This window comes from Silurus meridionalis, chromosome 3 (assembly GCF_014805685.1).
Source record: "Silurus meridionalis isolate SWU-2019-XX chromosome 3, ASM1480568v1, whole genome shotgun sequence".
NCBI lineage: Eukaryota > Metazoa > Chordata > Actinopteri > Siluriformes > Siluridae > Silurus > Silurus meridionalis.
Window position 1 is genome coordinate 32,561,416 of NC_060886.1, and position 9,926 is coordinate 32,571,341.

The 9,926-nt window shown below is 50.5% G+C and overlaps 1 non-coding gene across 1 annotated transcript; it reads right to left on the reverse strand.

Annotated features, from left to right (window-relative positions):
* Nucleotides 1-72, reverse strand: trnap-agg. Its single transcript has one exon. It is a non-coding gene; the product is annotated as a tRNA-Pro (tRNA).
* Between the last annotated feature and the right edge of the window lie 9,854 nt (nucleotides 73-9,926).

Here is a 9,926-nt window from a genome sequence, read left to right on the forward strand (position 1 = left end):
GGGCTCGTCCGGGATTTGAACCCGGGACCGCTCGCACCCTAAGCGAGAATCATACCCTTAGACCAACGAGCCAAGCAAATGCAAGCAAGATTGATTCGCACCTGGAACGACTCTGCACACGAAGTTGAAGGGAAGGCGAGAACCCAACAGCTGGAGGTCTGTGGATCTTTTTGTTTCATGTTATGCAAAGTAAAATCCTGGATCAAAAAACCTGAATCATATCCCTAGACCAAAAAGCCTTCTTGTGGAAGAAGTGTCTACTGATATGTCACTGCATAGTTCATGTGCTTTGCTGGCATATGTCTTCAATTTAAACACATAGATAAAACTTAATGTGTCCAGCCAAAGCTGCTTCTGTAACTGCAGGAAACAGAAAGGTTCATTAGTGATTTGAACTTGCAAATACATGTCTCCTGTTCTCCATGCTAACATTTTGGAACAGTTACTGTGAAAAGAGAGCATTTCCACATTTAAATCATATGGGTCAAACTCCTATCATGCAGATTACAAACATTTTCTATGAAATGAGTCCAGGGATCTGAGCAGGCATAAATGGCTCGAAGCTCTGAAGGTCAGCAATTTCTATATTTTTTAATAGGGCTCAACATTTCAGTATTATCCCTAATGACCTCTCCTAACCATGCAGAATCTAACAGATCCACTTTAAATGACCACTTCTACCCAAACAGTAACACAAAAAAATTGTTGTTGACTCAAGTCTCTTAGACAGATGAAGTAGTGCATGGACCCCAACTGGTGAGACAGAGTAGCTTTAACTGAGAGAAGCCACAAATATCATCTAGTCATTTGTGAAATATGCATCTGAAGAGTGAGACTACTTGTCCAGTGCACATAGGGATGAGTTTATGTTGTATACCAAACGTTCGGCGGTCAATTATTTTCGTTTAACAGACCGTTGCTAATAATAATTGACCGCTGTCTGTCTGTCAATACTATGAATGGTAACAAATAAATAACAATCATTTATAATAATAAATAAAACACTTTTGTAATTGATTTATTCTTTATATTGCAATGCATTGATTTTAGTGAGGTTAGTACACACTCATAGCCATAAATGCAATTCTAATAATTTACATAATCTTTTCTTTCGGTGTTTCAGTTTTCGGTTTTGGCCTTGGTTTCCTCATTTTTGGTTTTTGGTTCCGGCCAAGAATTTTAATTTGGGTGCATCCCTAAAATATTATCATTGGTGTGGCCCTCTGACACAATTCAGGTTTCTCATGTGGCCCCTTGTAAAAATGTATGGCCCACCCCTGGTCTAGGGTATGGTTCTTTGGGTGCGAAAGGTCCCGAGTTCAACTCTGGGACGAGTCTTAGTTTTACACTGAATAAACTTTGTGTGGGTAAACAAAAGCTGTAATAATGCTGTATGGCTGAACTTGGTTCTCGCTTGCTACACGTTCCCTCAAGCCCAGATTTTACAGGAAACAATCTTAGAGAGGGTGAAAAGTGTATTATTGAATCAGAACACTGTATCGGTGATAACTTTTTTCTAGCTTGCTGCACGTTCCCAGAGTGCAGTGTTGGCTAGACACAATTAAGACCTTTGCCATGCAACCTGTGTTCCCTTCTCCTGGCTCATTGGTCTAGGGGTATGATTGTCGCTTTTGGTGCGAGAAGCCCCTGGTTTCAAATTCCAGGAGAACCCAAATTTTGCCCACAATAACCTTTGTTGGGGTGAACAAGAGCTATCAGACAACTGTATCGCAACAACTATATGATAACTTGGTTCTCACTTGGTGCTTGTTACCTCATAGCACCAAAGACGTTAAAAACCCGTGAGAGCGATTTCTTGTCTTTAATATACTGAAGCCATAATAAACAAATTTTAAATTACTCTGATTTTATGCTGAACATTCTGTAAATAGATTACAAAGAAATAAAAAAAACCTTGGACATCTGGCTGTTTGGATTTCGCTTTCCCGTCACCAACATGTGCAGGGTGTCAGAAGTCAGAAGTAATTATTTATGGGTTTAACTTGGAAAAGTGCTACTGCAGTGTTAAAGTGCTGTGTTCTGACAAAACAATCTGCAGGGAAATTGTAAGAAACCAAAGCACAAACTTAGTAGGCAGGATTTGAACATGGCGCAGGTAGACCCCAATGGATTTCAGGACCATCACCTTATCCCCTCATCCATGATTATAGAAGGTCTTCCATGACCTCTGCACATCCATCAATGAGTCAACTTGTGCTTGCTTGCATCAACCCAATGGCAATCACAATTTCCTTGTAGAGCTCCATTTTCATTTGTAGGGAAATTTTGTTGGTTGCTCTGATAATTTCATCTTGCAAAATAGTCCAACCAATATGAAGGAAAATAGTAGAATCATTCCAGTCAATTCCCCACTCTGAGCTGGAAATAGGACTGAGAAATAAAACAACATTTAGCAGAAGATGGTTTTAATCCCTCAACCTCTGAGTTATGGGCCCAGCACGCTTCCGCTGCACTACTCGGCCCACTCCAAGCATCCAAAATGGGACCCATGTCTTGTGGCAAAGAGTGTCTCCGATCTACTCCTCTGGCTTCCAAACGGTGCTGGGAAACGCAGTGGGGTTCTTATCAATATCAGATTAAGCTTCACTTGAATTTGGGTTATAATGTGATGGATTCATTCAGAGACCATGCTTAGCTATCATGATAACAAAACAAGTGTTCAAGCTATTGATGTCAAATGCAACTTAGACTTTTGCCTTGGTGACCATGTCTAGGCCGAAATTTAGTTTGTTTTGTTTGTTTAATTATCTATGGGTATCAATTAAAAAAAGTGCTGCTGCAGTGTTAAAGAGCTGTGTTCTGGCAAAACAATCTGAAGGGAATTTGTAAGAAACTAAGATCACAAATTTAGTAGGCATGATTTTAACACGGTGCAGGGAGACCACAACGGATTTCAGGTCTGTCACCTTATCCTCTCAGCCATGATTATAGAAGGTTTTCCATGACCTCTGCACATCCATCAATGAGTCGAATGGTGCTTGCCTGCATCAAAAGGAAACCAATGGCAATCTTTCTGTTTGGTGCACAAAGTAGGCAGGTCATTCAAATCCAGCATTTGTCCTTTTTACCCATGTACTGATCACCAGCAGATATTGACGTAATAAGATTTTGAAATAGGTTTTACTTTTCTCCACTCTGAAGTGAAATTCATCCTTATCTGTGATCTCAATCGATGTCCACCTCTCTGCTAATCACATTTAAGCACTACATTCTTACCCTTATTCCCAATGAAAGGTGGCTCATATAAAATTATGTGATATTTATTAAATGTATGATTAAAAATCACTTTGGCCTTAACCTGTCCTTAGGCTGCCTAAAAATGTGCATACAGGAAGATCTTGAACACAAAATTCTGATACTTGATACTTGATCGCAATTTCATTTATAAAGCTGTATTTTCACCTGTAGGAACATTTTGTTGGTTGATCTGATCATTTCAACTTGCAAAAAAGTCCAACTAATATGAAGGAAAATGGTTCTAGTTGATTCCCACTCTGAGTTGGAAATTGGACTGAGGTATGAAATGGGTAATATTCAGCAGAGGATGGTTTTGATTTATCAACCTCTAGCTTCCAAACGGCGCTGGGAAACTCAGTGTCAATCTTGTCAATATTAGATGAAGCTTCAATTGAATTTGGGTTACAATGTAAAGGATTCAGTCAGAGACCATGCTCAGCTATCAAGATAACAAAACAAGTTTTCAAGCCAGTGATGTCAAATGAAACCTAGACTTTTGCCTTGGTGACCATGTCTAGGCCAAATGGTGTACACGCATTAATCGCAGTTTAATTGTATATGGGGTTGACTTATAAAAGTGCTGCTGCAGTGTTAAACAGATCAACATCAGTATGATTAAACTACAATCACTTTCCACTCTGAAATGTTGAAAGATTGTAAAACATACAGGTTTAAATGATCTTACATTTCTACATTTCTCAGTACAAAAATAAAGTTAATAAAAAGCACAAAACAGTCTTAAAAGTATTCAGAATAAATATATTTACAGTGTTGGGCAGTAACGCGTTACTAGTAGTTTACAGTAACTAGTACTGTAACGCGTTACTTTTAAAAAATTTTAACTTCGTTACCGTTACCGTATGATGCGTTACTCATTACTTTTATAAATTAATTAATTTTGGCTGAAGTGTAGACTACAGCCTAACTTGCTTACAGCAGCGTCGCATTGTAGGATTGGTGGATAAACCACTGTAAACACGAAGAAGATGCGCTGTAGGTTTGGTGGATTACCCTCTGTATACACGAAGACGCACTGTGGACGTGTCTCCGTTTATTCAGGTCTGTGCAGCAGTAATGGCGAGTCGAGGCGAGAGCAAGACGAGTTTCTCAAAGTGGAAATATGCTCATTATTTCATTTTAGTTGAGTATAAAGACAAAAACTTTTAAATCAAATGTAAGCTGTGTCTTTCTGGTTCGAAGCTCGTATCTACTGCGATAAACAGCAACTCCAATCTGTCGAAGCTCCTTCAGGAACTCCATGCCTCAATGAAGCTAGAAGCTAACCTGGTGTCCTGTTCTACATTGTTGATAGTTTTCATACTTCAGCTGTGAAAGGAACATGTTTAAGAGCTCAACACAACAGCAGAAGCCACTTTAGTTTTTGATTGTGAATATATTATTCAGCTTGTTTTGTTATTTATTTCAGAAATCCTTGTGATATATTCAGTTCCCCTTCAGGAACTCGAGCTGCGTCGAAACACTATGGGAACGCCCCTGCGTGACCACGCTCTAAACCACGTGTGAAATCTAGCCAATAGGCAAGCCGTGACGTCATAGACATCCGACGTCGCGTAAACCAGGAAGCTACAAGATGGCTGTGCGGTGGTAGCGACATTAGCTTCTGCTCGTTCAGGTAAGCGCTTTGAGTGTGTTATCTGTGCAGTCATGAGCTTATATGCTGGCAGAATTCCGTCTGCGTGTCCCCTGCTTGCCCTGATTCATTTCGGGGGGGGGGGGTGACACGCAGCCAATGTGTTGTTTGCTTAGCTTAGGAGTGTGCTTAGTCGGCTCTCGAGGGTATCGGTTGTTAGCATTTAGCCGTGCGGCTATGCGCTCCGGCTGCGGCGAGCTCCCGTTCCCGGGGATTGCGCTCGTTTGGCGGTTCTTCTCCGGTGCGTTCGCGGTGCTCCGTATTCTTCCTCCGAGGTGGGAGAATTTCAGAGAGCGCTCTCCGAGGTGGCGCTCTCCTCAATGCTTTGGCTCTCGATGGTATCGGCTGTTAGCATTTAGCCGTGTGGCTATGCGCTCCGGCTGCTAGCCGAGCTCCCGTTCCCGGGGATTGTGCTCGTTTGGAAGCGGTTCTTCTCCGGTGCGTGTCGCGGTGCTCCGTATTCTTCCTCCGAGGTGGGTGAATTTTGGGGCGCTCTCCGGTGGCGCTCTCCTCAATGCTTTGGCTCTCGATGGTATCGGCTGTTAGCATTTAGCCGTGTGGCTATGCGCTCGGCTGCTAGCGAGCTCCCGTTCCCGGGGATTGTGCTCGTTTGGAAACGGTTCTTCCCGGTGCGTTCGCGGTGCTCCGTATTCTTCCTCCGAGGTGGGAGAATTTCAGAGCGCTCTCCGGTGGCGCTCTCCTCAATGCTTTGGCTCTCGATGGTATCGGCTGTTAGCATTTAGCCGTGTGGCTATCGCTCCCGGCTGCGGCGACTCCCATTCCCGGGATTGCGCTCGTTTGGCGGTTCCTTCTCCGGTGCGTGTGGCGGTGCTCCGTATTCTTCCTCCGAGGTGGGAGAATTTCAGAGAGCGCTCTCCGAGGTGGCGCTCTCCTCAATGCTTTGGCTCTCGATGGTATCGGCTGTTAGCATTTAGCCGTGTGGCTATGCGCTCGGCTGCTAGCCGAGCTCCCGTTCCCGGGGATTGTGCTCGTTTGGAAACGGTTCTTCCCCCGGTGCATGTGACGCGGTGCTCCATATTCTTCCTCCGAGGTGGGAGAATTTCAGAGAGCGCTCTCCGAGGTGAGCGCTCTCCCTCAATGCTTTGGCTCTCGATGTATCGGCTGTTAGCATTTAGCCGTGTGGCTATGCGCTCCCGGCTGCTAGCCGAGCTCCCGTTCCCCGGGGAGAGCGCTCGTTTGGTATCGGTTCTTTTCCCGGTGTGTGTGACGCGGTGCTCCATATTTCTTCCTCCGAGGTGGATGAAATTTCGGGAAATTAGGGGAAGCATGCCTGGCGGCTGCATGTCTCTCTCTCCGAGGAGGATGAGCTGGTGGATGCTGGCGAGCCTGCGGACTCCTCACAGCCTGTGCTGTATATGGAGCTCCTTGAGGTCGTGGCACGGGCCGGGTCTGAGCTGGATTAGCTTGGCCGGTCGTGTGGCAGGAGCAGCGCGCGCCAGTGGGTCGTGTCACAGCCTCAGCGCCTCCCCTGATCTGCGCACCGAGGTGTCTGGGTCCTGGGGGGCCCATGGGCGCGCGTGCTTTTCCGATGTTCTTTCGCTGTGCGCGAATGTTAGTGGAGCTGCGTGGCGCCGCTACGGGACGTTGCCGCTTGTGGTAGAGACGCTAGCTAGCTATCTTTCCCCGAGTGTTGCGTCTGTGGCGGCTATCGGTTTGCCTCTGACGCCGCTTGGCTCTGGTGGGTGGCGCTGCACGGCAGGTCAGGCTACAGGTTGCTTCCACATGATGACTGTGTGTTGCAGGCATACCAGGCTGGCCTGCTATGGGGATGATGCGAGCTTCCTTCTGGCGTCATGGTGTCCCTCCTGGCCTGACCTGGTGGCGCTGTGGGTAAGGCGATTGCTGGCGGGTTCAGGAGACCGCGGTGGCGTTTCAGTGGTAGTTACTCACTGCTCCGATGGGGCTGCTCGGCGGCAGCCGCGCCCTGGTACGTCCAGGCACAGCGAGATAGCCCGGTGAGAAAGTGTTGCCACCCGACTCCGCGGGAAGGTCCTAGGGGCCCCTAGCGACTCTTTAGGCCCGAGGAGGGGCTGGACGGCCTGAGGGTCGTCCTCGCCTCTAGTGAACGGGCTGTGGTGCGTAGGCCTGATGGCTTGCATCTTGGAGGGCGGTGCGCGCCTCATGCTACGGTGCTCGTCCCTCCCTGGCACCACCGGGAGGCCGGTCCGTTGGCCCTGCCACAGGGTGTTCAGAACGCGCCTTCCTCTAGCGGTTAACTCCCTTATTTCCGCCCGACAGTTCGTTGTGGATGAGAGTCATCCGCCGCCTCTCAGGGGGCTTCAACGGCCGCAGTAAGCTGCCGTTCGGGTTCAGGAGGACTGTCTGTTAGCCCCGCCACGGGTCGTGTTCAGGGCGCAGCTTCTCCAGCGGTTTGCTCCCCATATTCCGCCCGTATGATCGCTGCGGACGGGGGGTTCCGCCGCCTCTCAGGAGGTGTGGTCGGCTGCAGAGCACCGCTCCAGCCGCTCTGAGTGGGTCGGGGGCCAGCCCCAAGCGGTTGGTTCTCCCTGTGGAGACCTTCTGTCAGTCTGTAGGGCTGCCTGGAGTCTCTCGGGGTCCTGCGTACTGTGGAGAAGGGCTGCGATTCGGTTCGCATCTTCTCCTCCCCGGCTCGACGGGGTGTGTCCTGCCCTGGTGGGACCCGTGCAGGCTCTGGTCCTGGAACAGGAAGTGCGCACACTCCTGGGGAAAGGGGCCATCGAGGTGGTTCCCCCCTCTCAGTTCGCGAGTCAGGCTACTACAGCCTGTGCTTCGTTGTTCCGAAGAAGAACGGTGGGTTGCATCCCATTCTGGATCTCCGCTACTTGAACCACTCACTTTTGAGGCTCGGGTTCAGGTTTCTCGTTTAGAGGTCGTGTCTCAGGTCAAGTCCAAGGACTGATTTGTCATCGCTAGATCTGGAGGTTGCATGCTCCCATGCAGCCTCTCCTTCACCGCGCACGGGAGGTTCCTGAGGTTGCTTTTGGGGCAAAGCTTACCAATATCGGTCCTTCTGTGCGGCCTAGCGCCCTCACCCCGTGCCTTCACAGAGTGCGTGAACGCAGCACTGACCCCGCTGCGGCTTCAGGGCATCCGCATTCTGTATTATATCAGCGATTGGTTGATGGTGGCTCGTTAGAGCACCTGGCGGTTTGGCATTGAGGTGCTGTTCCGCCTGCATGAAGGTACTGGGGTTCGGACTGAGGCGCGGGTAGTGTGTACTTTCCCAGCGGAGGGCCACTTTCTCGGCGTGGTGTGGGACTCGGCTGAGTTGCGGGCATGGTTGTCTCCCGCCCGGTTTGTAGTCATCCTCACTGCAGTCAGGAGGGTAGGGGCAGGCAAGCCTAGTCACTGTGAGGCAGTTCCAGAGGCTGCTGGGTCTCATGTCGGCAGCGTCCTCCAGTGGTGGCTCCGGGGCAGAAGGGTTCTCCCCCTGAGGGAGTCTGTATTGTCACATTAAGGTCTTACAGTGTGCCCTTTGAGCCTTGGTTGCATGGTAGAACCTTACGTTCTGTCCCAAAGCCCGTTTAGGGACTCCTTGTCGTCGCGTAACGCTAACGACGGGCGCTTCCATCACGGGGTGGGGAGCGGTCATGAGTGGCCACTCCGCCCAGGGTCTGTGGGCGGCCCGCATCTCTTGTGGCACATAGGTTGCCGGGAGGTGCTGGCAGTGTTGTTGGAGTTACAACACTTTCTCCCAGTCCTTAGAGATCGCTATGTGTTGATCCGCTCGGACAATACTGCGGTGGTCTCGTAGATCGACCACCTGGGGACCTCCGGTCTCGCCCTTGCGGCAACGGGCGCAGGGGTCCTCTTGTGGTCCCGGGGCGAACTCCTCTCATTTAGAGCGGTTACATCCGGGGCGGTTGGATGTCTGAGCAGACGCCCTGTCGAGACAGTGGCTGCCGTGGGGCGGTCTTGGCGAGGCTACGCCTGTCGCCTTTCCCGATTGCGCTGCTCTCGGGAGTTCTGGGAAAGTTTTGCCGGTAGGGAGTCTGTCTCCTCCGGGTAGCACCTGGTTGGCGGGCGGAACCCTGGTTTACCCCGCCCGGTGTTGTGGAGCCTGTGGCCCCTGAGGGGCACGGTTTGTAGCAGCTGTTCTCTCTACCGAGGTAGTAGAGGCCCTCTCCACTCCAGAGCTTCCTCCATGAGGAGGTCACGCCGCGATGGCGACTGTTCGCGTCACCGTGTGAGCACCATGCCTTGGACCCAGTTGACTGCCCGGTCGGTTCAGTTCTGGTGTTTTGCAGGTACAGTTTGCGCAGGGTTAACCCGTTTGACCCTGAGGGTTTCCGTGTTCGCTGGGTAGGTCCCATTGGTGACACGTTTCCTCCGCGGCGCCGGAGGCTGTGGCCTGGGACACGACTGGAGTGCCTGTCTGGGACTTGCCAGTTGCCTTGTCCCACCTGGAGTTGCCCCTGGCATGCCCAGAGTGTTCTTACACGAGGCTGGGTGCTCCCACGATGTGTCGTGTTACAGGCATTCTGCCCTCCTCTGTTATAGCCCCGACCAGGGGTTATGAGACCGGCTGTGTCCAGTGCGAGCACTGGGTGCTTATCTCCACAGGGCGAGTCCTTGGAGGTGGTCGGTGCAGTTGTTCGGCTGCAGTCCTGGTCCCGCCCGATCGCGGTCAGGGCTCGCCCGCCAGAGTGTGGCGGCCTCTGCGGCCGGGTCCACATGAGTGTCACTCCGGGGCGTCTGTGGCCTGCGGGTTGGTCCACCCGCTGACCTTTGTCAGGTTCTATGGCCTCGACCTCAGAGCCACCCGGGCTCCTCTGTCCTCGTGCTGGTGCGAGGCCCTCACTCTTTGGCAGGGTCTGGTCAGTGTGGCGTGATTGGACACTCGTTCCCATAGCGTTCGACGCAGCTCGAGTTCCTGAAGGGGCGTCTCAAGGTTCTGACGTAACCCTAGTTCCCCGAGGGCGAGATGCTGCGTCTCCGTGCCACCTCCCTGCATCCCGCGGCGCTTACCTTCTCTCTTTGCAGAAGCTAATGTCGCTACCACCGCACAGCCATC